This window comes from Pholcus phalangioides, unplaced genomic scaffold (assembly GCF_987345545.1).
Source record: "Pholcus phalangioides strain wild (caught in Gottingen) unplaced genomic scaffold, Ppha-v1.0 ptg000001l_1, whole genome shotgun sequence".
Taxonomy (NCBI): Eukaryota; Metazoa; Arthropoda; class Arachnida; order Araneae; family Pholcidae; genus Pholcus; species Pholcus phalangioides.
This window is the reverse complement of record NW_028301594.1, coordinates 10264537-10279740: the sequence shown is the minus strand read 5'-3', so window position 1 is coordinate 10279740 and position 15204 is coordinate 10264537. Positions and strand designations below refer to the sequence as shown.

The window sequence follows — 15204 nt, the reverse complement described above, 5'->3', positions numbered from 1 at the left end:
TAAGACTTTCTTTTCGAAAGGTCTCGGAAACATCAACTACTGTTATAAAGAAACCTTGGCTATATATAATCACAAAATTCCACAGAATCTTCTATGTCGTTATGATCGAATTTGACGGTATATATGTTGCTGCCAAAGCTCGAAATTGGCCAGTTCGCGAAGTGGCCGGCCAGATTGTGAATTGACCAATTTCGATGTAAATTTCCCCGGCCAATATCCAAATTTCGGGCACTGGCCAGCTTGTTCGTTAAGTGGTCGCAGTTTTTCTCTCTGGCCAAAGTCCGATAACGGAAGACATGATTTAGGATCATCGTCAAGTTGGCGTGTTTTTTCGTGATAATCCATGTTAGTTATGACAACCCGTGAGACCGCAGTCGCGATGTTGTAATCATTTTTTTTCTCTAAAATTTGGCAGAAAAAAACTATATTTATATAATTATTTTTATATAGTTTTTCTCTCAAATTTCACTTTTTTCTCTCGTCGCATGGAGCTAATCCGATACAGATGCAATATATAGCCATGCATCACACGGTTGACGTTGGTGGTGAAAAAAAAATGAATATAACACCTACCGGACCGTTTTCCATCAGCACATCGAACTTTGGCCAGGAATCTCCGGCCACTTCACCAAATCACGAATCCTTTCTGAAAATCTGACTTCATCAAAACTCTCGCCCAATTCGCAAATTTGCCACACTTCGCACTCTCTTTGGCAGTGACATATATAAAGTAAAAAAAAAAATCTCCAATCATTTTTTGATCCCCTGTGTGACTCGGGTCACACTGTACCTAGCTAGGTCAATCCACCAAGATGTCGCTACTAAAAAATTCCCATCTTTCACATTTTTCTAAAAAAAATATTCTTTTATACAAATAGAAAAAGAAATCCTTTAAAGTTTAAAGAAAAACTTCTTTCAGCAAATATTATTTTTGCTCTCAAAAATTCGCTGCAAAGGATTCTTTTGGCAGTTATTAAAAAAAAAACTGTAGAGAATTTTTTTAATGTATAGAAAAAACGCAACTACTGCAAAAGTAAATGAATAAATAGAAATATATAAACCCACAAACATGTCCGAAGCCGTCATGGGGTCACACTCACTGCCCACGGGCTATCATCTTCCAGTTCATCATAACTGGCTCAAACACTGCTGGTTATATGCTCTTTATGCTCGACTACACAACACGTTGCAGCATTTCTCTTTTAATATCCATAAATATGAATAGAGTTCTTTATATTTTCTTCCTTATAAACCGAAATAAAAAACTATATCACTGCCATGCTGTTCTTTTTTCCCATTCCTATTAGTAAAGTGCGTTTCCCAGCTTGTCAAAGGTGTGGCGTATGTAAAACAATGGGCATAGTCACGAAATACACCTGCACAAACATTTGTCACAATATACGTAAGCTGCAGCGTTTTTTTTTTGTTTCATAAAATACACATACTATATAGCATCTCGGGTAATATCTAATCCACCCAAAATAATTTTCAGTGACATTGAAAATGGTTATGTTCTAAAAATCTTGCAAGGTTATGCGTACAGATACCATAGGCGGAGATAGACTTGAAAGTCTGGGGGGGGGGTGGACACGATGATTGCTGGAAGGGGCATGATGATGATGATGTCAATTCATATATATAAATATACATTCGATTTGTCGGTTTCACCTGTGACACTGCGGGAGGGGGTATTGTCCCCCCCCATGCCCCACCCCCGTATCTCCGTCCATGACAGATACCATGGCGCATTGAACCAAATATATATTAATTTTAAATAAACTTACCATTAAGAAACTAATTCAGGTTGTACTTGGAAAAAAAGGGACGTTAACATTTACGCTTTTACGTTCGTGGAAATCATAATTTATTATGTAAATACAGGGTCATTATAATCCAAGTTCCCGTACTCTGAGTAGTTTATCACAAAAACTGCTTATCCAAATTTTTATTATATCTTAATGTGGCCACGGGAGAGAGATTTATGAAATTAAAAAAAAAAATCAATTTTCGACCACTAGGTGGAAGAAAGTGGCGCTTTTTATTCAATTTTCCTTATTCCCATGGACCATATCATAATCGCGTATATACCTTGTTTCAATGGAATACGTCCTCCAGAACGGGAGCTATATAGGTCGGGATGGTGGCAGCATACTAGCGGATGCTATATTTGTCTAAACACTGTCAGTATACTGAAACTACTCGGACCTATATAGCGCCCGTTCTGGAGGACGTGTTCCATTGAAACTTGGTATAAACGCTATATGGACCACGGCAAAATGCAAAATGAAATAAAAAGGCACCACTTTTCACCTGGTGGTCGAATTTTTTTTTTAATTTCAGAAATCTGTCTCTCATGGTACCATTAAGATAGCCTAAAAAGTTTGCCGTATTCGGATAAGGCGTTTTTGAGAAAAACTACTCAGAGTACGGGAACCTTTATTATAATCGCCCTGCACATTGCTACATTCAAGGAAAAGAGTAAACTGTTTAGGTCGTTCTGCAAATTAAGGGCTTCCTGCTTCCTCACACGGAGATACTGAAGTCTGGCGATTGATAGGAGACCACGTATCTAGAAGATCGAAAATCTGTATTTCTATGGAGCTCCTCGAACGAGGATACTGGTGTATTGGCGACGAAATATCCTACACAATGGAATTACTTGGCGACTTGCATGCTAGTCGAACGTAACAAAAGTAACGGGACTCTTGAAATATTCCTTCATATTTTCGTCGGTCGAGATTGTACGAGAGGTGACAGAAGCTGAATTTTGTAACAAGATAAACATATATATTATATGTAACTTTTATTTTCCACAGAAATGTTCTCTGGTGCAACCCTAACCCCAAATTCTTCTCGAATGGAATGTGTGCAATATAAATATAAGTCACGACAGCACACACACACACGTGAGTGTGGGAGTATATGGGAAAACCCTGTGCAAATACAAATACAAATACAACGCCACAACAGGCAAATTGCCCAACGAGGCGGCTGACTTAAGAACATCATGGATCCCCTACCTACTACTGCTACACCACACATGCACCCCCCCCCCCCGCGGAACCCCCCAACGAATCGGTATATGCGGGAATGTGCGTGTACGTGTAGTGCAACCTGACGTAAAGTTTGTTTCTGTGTAATGCTTGTTATGTGTAGTGCTGTCATCTGCCCCCAGTTTTACTAACTATGAGTGAAGTGTTATGGTTGAATGATTTACCGTTGTAGGACTGTTGCTCTCTGTGGCGAGACTTTTTAACGGGGAGATCGGCTCGCATTTGCGCCTTGAAGTTGGGAACCACAGAAAACCAACTTCAGCCGACCACCGCTGTGGGGTTCGAACCCGGATCCTCGCATCACGAGTCCGGCACTATAACCACTCGACCACCACAGCGGCGAACCAACCAACCTCGAAGATAAACACAGTTATATATTTTTTTCTCGGTATGGTAGCAGCATAAGCAACTCTTGAAAGGAAATAAAGCTTCTTCTTAGTTAATTTATTTTAGTATATATTTTGTTTATTTACTTTAGTATATATTTTGTTTATTTATTTTAGTATATATTTTGTTTATTTATTTTAGTATATATTTTGTTTATTTATCTTTTGTATAATCATTTTTATTTTTGTACATTTTCACATGCTTTTTGTTTATTTTTCCCCTGCCGAGAGTAAGTGCATTTCTACTTACTAGGGATTCACGTATGTAAGTACCTGCCTACGAATTTGCATGCAGTAGAATCCCGATTATGCGAGGCAATGTGAACCGGCCCTAACACGGATAACCGATGCCTTAGACAGTACGGACTTTGCAAAATTTCGCGATAAAATGAAAAACCCGTAAATGATGAAACTTTCGTTTACAGAAAAGTTATTAGTGATAACTGTGCAATTTGCTCGTGGTAAAAGTTCTCAAAAATATCAAACGAATACAGTGCATTCCTCGCTCGTTTTTACGAACCAGTACGGACAGGAAAAATTAGTTCGTAAATGTGAAAGACGATTAAAAGATTCTTTGAGACCACAAGGTTTCGTAAAAAAATGCGGTTCGTAAATTGAAGGTTCGTGAAATCGAGTATCGAATGTGTGAAATTGTTTGCAGTGCAAAACGTAGGTACTTATAGTTTATAGTAAATTTCACAGATTACATACACTATATAGACTCAGGAGTTTAAACATTTTCTCGAATTTCGAAAAAAGATAGAACAAATCTCTCAGAAATTTCGGTGAAATATGCCTTATGTGAATACTCACCATTTCCAGTGAAAATTTAATAACGCGTGCATTTAGAGGACCGATAAAAAATTAAATTTAAAAAAATGTTTCTTGATCAACACTTTTATCAGAAAAAAAACATTAAATGACTTGTATATAACTTTGGTAAAATATTTTAATAACTTCGTATAATACTTCTGTGCTTTTTCGTGGGAATAGCACATACATTTGCGAAGCTACGAAAGTTTTCTTTAAACATTCCATTTTCTCATCGCATTTTTGGTTTGCTTATAACATGCAGAGTTGTCAATCAATTTTTACGAGATTCACAGAAAAAATGATACGAGACATAAGTTATAGAAATTTAAAATGCTACGAATCATAATTCAATAAGATATGGGTATTTTTAGTGAATGATTATTAATTGTGCAAGCGGTGGAAAATATATAAAAACTAATACTTTTCATAATTTGATTGCGAGATATACAGGGTAATTCAAAACTCAACGTACAAACTTTTAGGGGAGGTAGAAAACACAAAAACAAACCAAAATCACATAGGAATATATGATCGGAAACCCCAGCCTGATCAAGGAAGGAAGATAAACGAAAGATGCAGAAATGACACGTCAATAATGGGTGGAAAAAACTTTATTTAGTGATACTTTACACGAAGACAATACGTATACACGTTAAGTTTCACAATAAGTGTTCAAAGTTCTTTTGCATCCAGAGTTATGCACAAAAAAAATGTAATTCGGTTTATTTGTGATTCTGTTTTGTTTTTGTGTTTTCTACCTCTCTTAAAAGTTTGTACGTTGAGTTTTGAATCACTCTGTTTAGTGCAATTCATAAGGGAATTCCAGCTGAATGTGATGAAAATTCAGAAAGATATCGGTGAAACAGTGAACAGTAGTAATTTTGAACTTGCTGAAAGTAACTGAATGATTGGAATTTTTTGACAAATTGGTATTATTGGTTATTTGATTATTTCGAGAATAGTCCCCCGTCATTATGCGAATGAACGAAGACGAGTGTCTGATATGCTATGTAAGAGAAGTGTTTCAGCATAATACGCGTGTCTGATGTCGAAATGAACATACCGAAGTCGATAATGAAATAACAATAAATACCAATTTCTTTAAAAACCCTTATCATTAAGAACTTCCAGTAAGTTTCGAAATTACTACTCACTAATATCACCAATATCTTTCTGAATTTTTAGGACATTCAGCTACAGTTTTTACATAGTTTTTGCACTATGTATCTGGCAATCAAATTATGAAAAAAAAAAAGATACTTCTTACGCATGCGCAATTAATATGTCATATCTCATTGAATATTGATTTATCACATTTTAAGTTCCTATAAAATCTGTCCCTTGCATCATTTTTTCTGTAAATTTCGTAAAAAAAAAATGGGGCGAAAAATTTGTTATACAGTATAAGTATAAGCAAAACACCTGTGATGGATATTGGAATTTTTATACAAAACATTTATATTTTCGTGAATGTACTTTTTATTCTCGCGAAAATGCACAGACGTATTGCACACATTTTAGTACAATATTTTGTTGAAGTTACTAGTCATTTGATCTTTTTTTCTGATACAGGGTTGATCAAAAAAAATTTTTAAATTTCATTTTTTACCGCTCTCCTAAATGCACTTGTGACTAAATGTTCACTGTGAATTGTGAATACCAACATTGGGTATATATGATTGAAACTTCAGAGCAATTCGTTCAGTATTTTTCTAGAAATTCAACAAAAAATATTCAAACTCCTAAATGGATACAGACTTTTGGCTGTACATGCCGTACTTTGAAAGATAATCTTTTAATGCATTTTATTATCGATCACTGTTAATAATGCTTTAGAGCAGTATATACACACAATAAGTACACACTTCATGGGCACCATGGTGCTTACGAGCAATAGGTTTTAGGTATTCGTCTAGTTCAGAGTTTTCTATATACTTATTATTTGTCTATCTCCTTTGAACGAAAAAAAGAAAATGCCTCTGCGTAGACAATCTAATGTGTGTTAATAATTCTTCCGTGAAGCAGTTTGTTGCAATTTCAAGGCATTTCACTTGTCATTTTATTGCACTTCATTTTTAGATCAATTTATACATATTTTATTTGTTTTTACTTTTCGGAAAACAAGAAACTCGGTAAATCGAGGCTTGGATATTCGATGTCCTACTGCACTTTTTCGAAAATTGTAACCACGAGGTCAAATTGTTACGAGGTCCTATTCTGCAGTTGTGGATTTATGCCGTGCTGGAGTGGGCCTCATGCAAAACTCCTGGTTCTGCTCTCTGTGGTCTGTAGTTGTAAAACTACACCATCCATCTTGAAGTTAGAAATTGCCGTGTGGCGATATATGATCGGAGTTCTTGTGCGGTATGATAGCACCATACTTATAACGGTGTAAATATTCAATCGTTACAATTCACTCATAGTTTTAAATATACACATAGAGAGAGAGAGAGAGAGAGAGAGAGAGAGAGAGAGACACTGGATACCACACTTAGACTAACCAGAATCAATAGATTTATCCGGAATTATAGAGGACCAAATATATTAACAACGTGATAAAGACAAACGTCCTATTAGAATGCACCGACATATGTTTCGGCAGTCAGGGGTTGCCGTTATAAAGGTGTAAAAATGTAGTCCGACTGAGGGAGCGTCTGTGGTGGTCAGACTTGTTTTCTTGACTTCGGTACTTTTATTCTCAGTTTCGACGTCATAGTTGTTGCCATCTGTTTTTAGTGACGTCATATGCCCATCTTGACCTCCTTCGAATATCATTCAGATGCTTTTTCGTTTTTTTTATCAAAATGAAAATATGGCATGCAATGGAATGGAGGGCGTTGATTTTGTGTCATTCACTAATTGTTCATAAAAAGCTTTTATGTAAGCAACCTCAAAACCTCGTCTTTTCAGACTGTTAGATACAGACACACACTTCCGTCTCGACTCATTCGGTAGTAAATTGCCCATGGCGATAGACCTGGGTTGTGATCGGTTTGAAAGATAGAATGCATTTATATAGCTGGTAAATTCCGAGCAACACGTTCCATGCGCAACAGCTTCACTATCGTTCGATATTAACTTAATCAATCATGTAAGCACGAACCATGAGGTGATGTAAATTTGATATCATCATGATCATGATCATCATCACCACCACCACTGCCACACAAAAAATGAAAAAAATATATATATATATGACTTTATAGAGGCGAAAAAAAAACCCTGAATATTATCCAGGCAAACACCCTTCTTTTTAAGGAATTATGTAGAGGGTATTATAAGGGAAATTTTCGTCCTCGCATAATTTTTTTTTTTTTCCTTTTCCCCATGTGTTATAATAAAAATACTGTTCAACATCTGCCATTGAATTAAAATATCCTCGCCCTCTCTCTTGCTGCTGACTATCGATTACGAGGGGAATTAATTCAACCTCCCGAAGGGGGAACCTCAAACATTTAAATTTCTCATTGTGTTTCATTTCATCCCACGACCACCACACACGGTCCAGAGACTTTTCTGCCCTGGTAACGCAATCTTTTTTTATATATGTATATTCACTCCGAAAGCTTTTTAAGCCAAAATCATTGGGACATAAACTGATAGAGTGAAAGAGAGAGGACAGGAAAAAGGCTAAGCTATTGTATTGGTATAAGGAGAGCACACGATGGCCCAAGTTCATTTCGTTTTGAATTTTCTTTTCTCCTTTTTATTCTGTCCCGGTCCATTCACAATGTATCTAATAAAAAGGATGACGCAGATGCAGTGTTCGGAGTAATATTCACTGAAGCGGACGGTGATGAAAAGTAGTTTTTTTTTTCTCTTTATTTTGCCCTCCTTGTCCTTTTCAATCGGTTTACGTCAGGTCATCGTTTTCGACCGTAACCGCAATGTTTTACGAAGTACTTCATAAAAGTACAACAGCTACCTCCGAGGAGTTTGCCATTCAGATGATTTTACGTCAAATTTTTTTCTGCAGCTTTCAATAGATTTTTTACAACTCTTAAATGAAGTTTTGTTTTTTTCCATTAGCATTTTTATTTTCCATATTTGAATAATTTAAAATGTTTGTATTTCTACAGCCGATTTAAGTTGAAGAAAAAGTTCAAGTTGATAAATTTTTTTAAAACGTTTCTAGTTAGCTGAAAATTATTTCAAAATTATCAGTCTAGTAATTTTGAGTTTAATTCAATTTCGCATTTCGAAATGGTGGAAAGTCTATATATTTCACCTTTTCAGAACCGAAACTATTCATTTTTTTTTTCAATTTTCGGAATTTTTTTGCATTATTTTGTGATGCTCAAAAAATTCATTAAAAACAAATATGCCAGGAAATTTTTTAGAGTTTGCAAGAAATAATTCTCTTCGTTCAAAATTTTTCAGAAAGGCGATGCAGGGTATATTCATCTTCACATTCGGAATTTTTTCAGAATTTTATTGCTAAATGTTACGGAATAAATCCCACTTTTCTCAGAGGCACGTCTCCTAGAAGTTATCTTAAAATATCCTGAAAGTTCAACTTCAAGTGCTGCCCTCTGATGAAAGACTAAAGTGTTCATATTCACCAGATTTCTAACTCAAAACAAACACAATCCTTCAAATTTAACTATCTCCCCCTAAGAAGAGAATAAACTCTACAAACAAGCAAAAAAAAAATTTTTTTACTGTAAGAAAATGCAACCCACACATTTGTGACACCAGGATCTGAAATGGTTAAGCTTATTTTCTAATTTCAAATGGTATATTTTGAAGTTATGGAATGGTATATATCAGTGTTTTTCTCAACCTAGTTCCGCGGACCAGCTCGACGATGGCATTAGATGGTCCGCACACGGACTTGATAATTTTGATTCTAACTGAATGAAAATTTATTCAATTGCTGTAATATTTAAATTACTAATATCCATATAGGCTCAAAGTATAAATTGTACCCTCATACATAAATTCACCATACTTCATCTAGGAAAATACGGGAAATTGCGAAACTAAATACAGGATATCACTAAATAAGCCTACTGCCATAATGGATGAAGGGGGCTAGATGGACTTAGATAATCATTTTCGATTCTATCAGTGAAGAATTACCATGTCAAACTCAATTATAATGACATCGAAGATTCCGAGAATTTTAGTCGTTATAACTGAGGTTGATGTTTTCAAGACCTTTTTTAACGAAAAATATCATCAGAGGCTATCAAAATTTTGAGGAAATTTAGAAAGTCAAACATGTGATGTATCATCTTTCTCAACATTAGGCATCAACGTGGTAAGCTCTAATTCTGGGAATTTCTTGTGTAAACACCGCAGAAACGGAAGAAAAAGCGATGGAAAATGAGTTATTATATCCAAGGTATTGCATTTTCGTCGTCGTTATAAGTAAGGTTCAGTAACGTTACTTTTTAAAGTGGTGATGGGCAAACTACGGACCATTTAGAGGTTCTATCCGAAAAAAACAAACATGCCCTAATAAATGGACACAATATTATTAAGAAATACTTATTTATTTACTTTCACGGTTCTAAAGGAATAAACCATTGTTTCTTTTGAAATGAAAAACTGCGGCCGTCTTCAAAGAATACAACATCTCCCGTCACTTCATTTCTAAGCATGAAAATTCCAATTATGAATCAATGCCAAAATACGGTAAGTCCGACCAGCGAAATTTTTCTCTTTATTTTTTGGCCCGTTCCAAAAAAAATTGTGTCCATCACTGCTTTAAGGGGGAATCAGACGTGACCGCAAATTACTGACGTTATAGCCAAGGAATCCCTTACAAAACAGGCCGTTATAACCTAGTTTGACTCAATTGAGAAATACATTCAATAATTAAATGCATTACTGAAACTTGTAACTGATTAATAGATAATTTAATAGATGATCCGTGATTTAATTTCTAGCTAAATACCAAGAAACAAATATTTCTGATTTCAAATGTTGAAACTGAAGAATTTACTGTCGGATAAGGACATTTCTGCTGGGAAAATATCGATGCATATTTTGATGTTTAGGGCCGCCGTTTCCAACAATAGTCATGCAAACTACATTACAAATTGCATATGCACTTTACATTCCAGATAAATACCCAAATTGTTTTTTGGTTATACACATCATCGCTGCATATTTATCCTTGAATATAATGCATTCCTACCATCCAAGAGAAAAAAAATACAACCACATATATATACTGTATGTATACGGTAAAAACATAAATCGTATTATTCGGTATAGAAGACGATCTTTACAGCAGCAGCAACGTTGAAATAGTTTGGAATCCCGAAGAATAGAAATAACAAATAAAATAATAATAATAATAATAAACATATCGGCAAACAGCGGAGTAATGGAAGTTCTTGTGGAAAAGGCGACCTGATGTCGGTTACGAAAACAGATATTGAATTTTTAACATGATGTCCCGTCCAAAAATAAATAAATAAATAATAAACTTTTCATATACAAGCATCGAAAGCCGAACATTTCTCTTGAAATGATAACCGGGCTATTTTATTCCATATCTGAACGAATAGTCGGTATAATATATATATTTGGTTTTTTTCCCTTCCAGAATATACAGCAAAACCTCTTTAAGAGGGTCAACATACGGTCTTCTGAAAACAGGCAGTTCAAAAAGTGAATCTTTAATACCAGGGCATTAAAGAAAAAATCATGTTTTTGAGATCTTAATAAAATGTATATTAGTAAAATGTATGTGATGTGCGGAGCCCGGAAGTATAGAAGCCTATAGTTGCTAAAAATGGTCAAAATAGGCAGACAAAAAAGGTGCTAAATATGCTTAATAAAAGCACTAAAATAAAAGCATAATTATCGAAGAATAGAAAATAACTAAAAATCAAGTTATTAAGGGTCCGAAAACCAGCTAAAAATTAGATGATTCCACAGTTCTGGAATTAGCATCACTGCAGAATTTTTTGTCTATGTTCAAAACCTGATTTACGGAAACGGTTCTTGATCATCCGTCATGAAACTGTTTTTCCCACATTTTACTTATCATTCTTATGATATCAACGACACATACTTTCATTAACGTATTACAAAAAATCTTAACTCTCCGATAATGTCAATACTCTTAATGATTTTGAATGGTACACCTTGATATGTATAGTTTGAAAATGTATGTACATATGTACAATGTATTAAGTAGAAGGATACATTACAGAGGAAAAATAACTACTTTTTTTCATAGGGTTGCAACAAAATTTCGCGGTGATGAAGAGAGAGGAAAGAGAACAGAGAGACTGTTTTAATTGATTACACTGGCGTTTGGACGCAATATTACGTTCTTGATCGTAAAGTGATTAAATTAGATAGAAAACTTGAGAGGAGTTCGTAAGAGTTCGAATTTTGACAAATTGGAAATAAACAAGTTCTGCTGTATGCATTAGGGGTCATTCAAGTATTACGTCAGCATCGATGAGGGGAGGGGGGTTTCGGATTTTCTGACTTTTGATGACAAGGGGGGGGGGGAGGGGGTTTGAAGGTTGCTTACGTCATCAATCCTCTTTTTTTAATGATATGAAATATTGTAAGCTGCTGACGAAATTTTGCTGACAGTGGGGGAAAGGGAGGGTCAGTGTTTTGCTGACTTTAGCTGACAAGGGGGTGGGGGAAGGAAGTCAAAAATAGCTGAAAATCTGCTTACGTAATTCTTGAATGGCCCCTTATATATTATGGCTATATCGATAATACTACCCCTTCATAGATGGGTATAGGTCCGCCTGGTATTTCTTGGAGCTCTGGCCTGGGGCAGAATCAAAAGTAAGACTATCATAATATACAGAACAGAACGGACCGAGCATGACCAGGCTCTGTCGCTTACTCCATATAAGTTCATTGCTCCGTGGGAGTGGTCGTGCTGGAGAAAATTTCAAGTCACATGGAGAGAAAAAACAATTGGGGAGCCTATCTCATGGGATTTGTAATACCAATACTCGTGTATAAGCATTCATACACATAAGCATATTCATAACATACAGCAGAAGTCTGTTATAACGACAACTTGCATATACATTATTGCGGGAAAAATTCTCACTATAACGAACTTTTTCCTTGACAATCTTTGTAAATAGTATTTCCTCTATCCCAAACATCACCCCCCCCCCATATATGGACAATACTTAGGTCTCGAATTTTTAAAGGCTTTACAGACTTTCTGACCACCCTGGAATGATGTTGATTTGATGAAAACCTATATAAAATGTTTGTGAAGAATGTGGTCATTAAGCCACCACCAATATTCGGTATCCCACAAAATCTCCGATACGGATAGTTAATTTTTCTTAATAAAAAGTAGAATTTCTCTCTCGTGCCATTCATTTCTCCTACTATCGAAAATTATTTCTTTTTCGGAATGGGGGGGGGGGGGAGAAATGAACAAAAGAGTAAAAATTGCTGACAACGCTACATTTCATTAGCTCGAAACCGTTCATTTCTCTACGATTTCGCACACACACAAAAATAAAAATTGTTCTTAATAGAAAAACTTTTCTTTTTTTTTGTTATTTTCCATCTTCTCCAAAAAAAGCGAAAAAATTGGCTTTCTTCCAGTATTGTAACAAGGCGGCGGAGAGGCATTTGGCGCCTATTTTATTCGCGCTCTTGGCGTCTTTTCGGGTTGATGTTTTCTATAGACACAGGTCATGAGTTTTTGAAGAAAACCGGTTTGCTCTCACTCACTCACTCACATCTGCGTATTTGAACCGTAACGTGTTGTGCCCGTCAGGTGTTCGTGTTTATACGAGATTAGAATTGAACATCTTGTTTTAGCTTGGAACACTTCATTATTTAGATTTTTAATGAGAATAATTAGAGATATTATAGAAATTAATTATTATATCATCCGAATATTGTATTTTATGTGAAGGAAACCGAAGTTTTAACCTTTTTTTTTTGTCGTTGTAGAAGTTAGTAGAAATCCGTGTGTTTATTATACGTGTGACTTGGGAACTTGCAACAACCTCTACAAGTAGATCCGTGGATTGTTATTATATCATTTTGTTATTATTGTTATTCCGTTATTAATAAGGAATTTGAACTTTCGGACATTTGTGTCGAGGATTATCACGTGAGTAGTTATTTGAATTTTCTGATACATGCTTGCGCCAGACATTTAAATTGCTATGTCGAATTTGATCATGCTTGGTTTCATTGATAGTGTTGGAAAAAAAATAACAATATGCGAGAATTTTTATTTGTCTCTTTTCGAATTAAACTAGGACGTTTCCTTATCTATATGGTAATTAATATTGTTTCTTAGAAGTATGGGATAATTCTTTGAGGTTTTTGTGGTTTCAGACAGCACGAAAACGAATGACACGTTAAGGGTTCGAGTCCATTAATTGTTATAATTTATTTTGATATTAGGATTCGCGTCAACAAAAACTTTATTATATATTTCTCAATGTGAAGTAAAAGTAATTAGGATATTTGAAACCTCCCTTAGAATCACAAAAGTTTTATGAATTAGTTTTTATATGATACAAATACAAGGCCACAGCAAACAAAATGCCCAACGAGGTGGCTGAGGAAAAAGGCACCCATAACAAATATGGATGTCATATATTTATCAAATACAGCATCCAATTAAAAATGCAATCATAAAAACTAAATACTATATATTCATGATAAAATATAATACAGTGTGTCAATAAAAATAAATATAGTTGTCTTATTCTAAGAATGGAAAACTTCTCGATTTACCCCAACATGCTTTACCAAAAGATATATAACTATGTTCGCTTTTGCATATTCAGTTTTAAATTCATGTTTGGCTGAAGAGGAATTCTAGACAACCCCTCTATAAACAATTCTTGTTTCTGGAAAACATTAAAATTTTCATATCGATATTTTTCATGCTTGGGCTTGCTTACATTGATAAAAAAAAATGTATAATTCAAAAATATAGGTACGGGAGAATTAATATTTTTTTTTAGGATTAAACTCGTTCTATCATGATTCCAAAATAGTTTTTGATGAAATATACTTGAAACATGGGAATGTGTGTATTTCAAATCCCAGTCGGAGTTATTTGTATTGATATGAAAACACGAAAGTGTCTTACTCCGGGACTTACTTCAGTGCTAACAATAAATATGGAATTTTGTAATACTAAAATATGTTATTAAATTGACTTGAGTGTTTCAAGTCTAAGTAGAAGCATGAAGTTTTAATAGACTTTCATGTGGTAAAAATACTTTAATTCTTTTGAATTTATCTCGATGAATGAAGAAGTTAGAGAGAAAAGTTTTATTGAAAATTATGTTTTAGGAAGCCATTTAAATGCATGTTCATGTCGAATTTTTTTCACATAGTTGTTTTGATTTATAGTGATTGATAAATAAAAGTATTGTATAATTATTATTTATATTTTCGAATTAAATATTTTTTATCTCATAATCTAAGAAATCATATGAATTAAGTTAGTATTTTAGAAGTATAATGATCATTAACTGAAGTTTTTGTGATGGTGCGAAAGTGATTAACAAGTTTAAGCGTAACGTTCAAATTGGAGATTTTTACAATTTATTTTGATATTCGGAATCAAGATATAAGAATTCTCATTGCTGGAATATTTTTCTATGAAATAGAGTTAACATGGAAATGTTTGAAATCCCAGTCGGAGTAGAAGCAGGGTCGAAGCAGAGCTTGTAGACGAATCTTTTATAAACATTATTTATATGCTTATACTTTTATAAACATATTATTTTTATGGGCATCTTTTTCTCAGCCCACCTCGTCGGGCATTTTGCCTGTTGTGGCGTTGTATTTGTATTTATTTTTATTTGTATAAATAATTCTTCCGGATCCAGAAAACTCTCTATGGTCCCTCGTATATTTGACGATAAGTGCATATTTGATCATACCTACATGGTAAATATTTTAAAGGATGAAAAAAAACCCTCATTATATAGATTTATTTTCTCACTTTTTTGGTATCTTAA

At 34.6% G+C, this 15204-nt stretch overlaps 1 protein-coding gene across 2 annotated transcripts in view; it reads left to right on the top strand.

The window, feature by feature from the left end:
• Positions 1-12942: 12942 nt before the first annotated feature.
• Positions 12943-15204, top strand: part of LOC149089836 (uncharacterized) — a 201620-nt gene continuing 199358 nt past the window's right edge. For both annotated transcript variants that reach the window (XM_089250598.1, XM_089250678.1), the window contains exon 1: positions 12943-13328. The gene's annotated coding sequence lies outside the window, so the exon portion shown is untranslated. The remainder of the gene's footprint in view (positions 13329-15204) is intronic.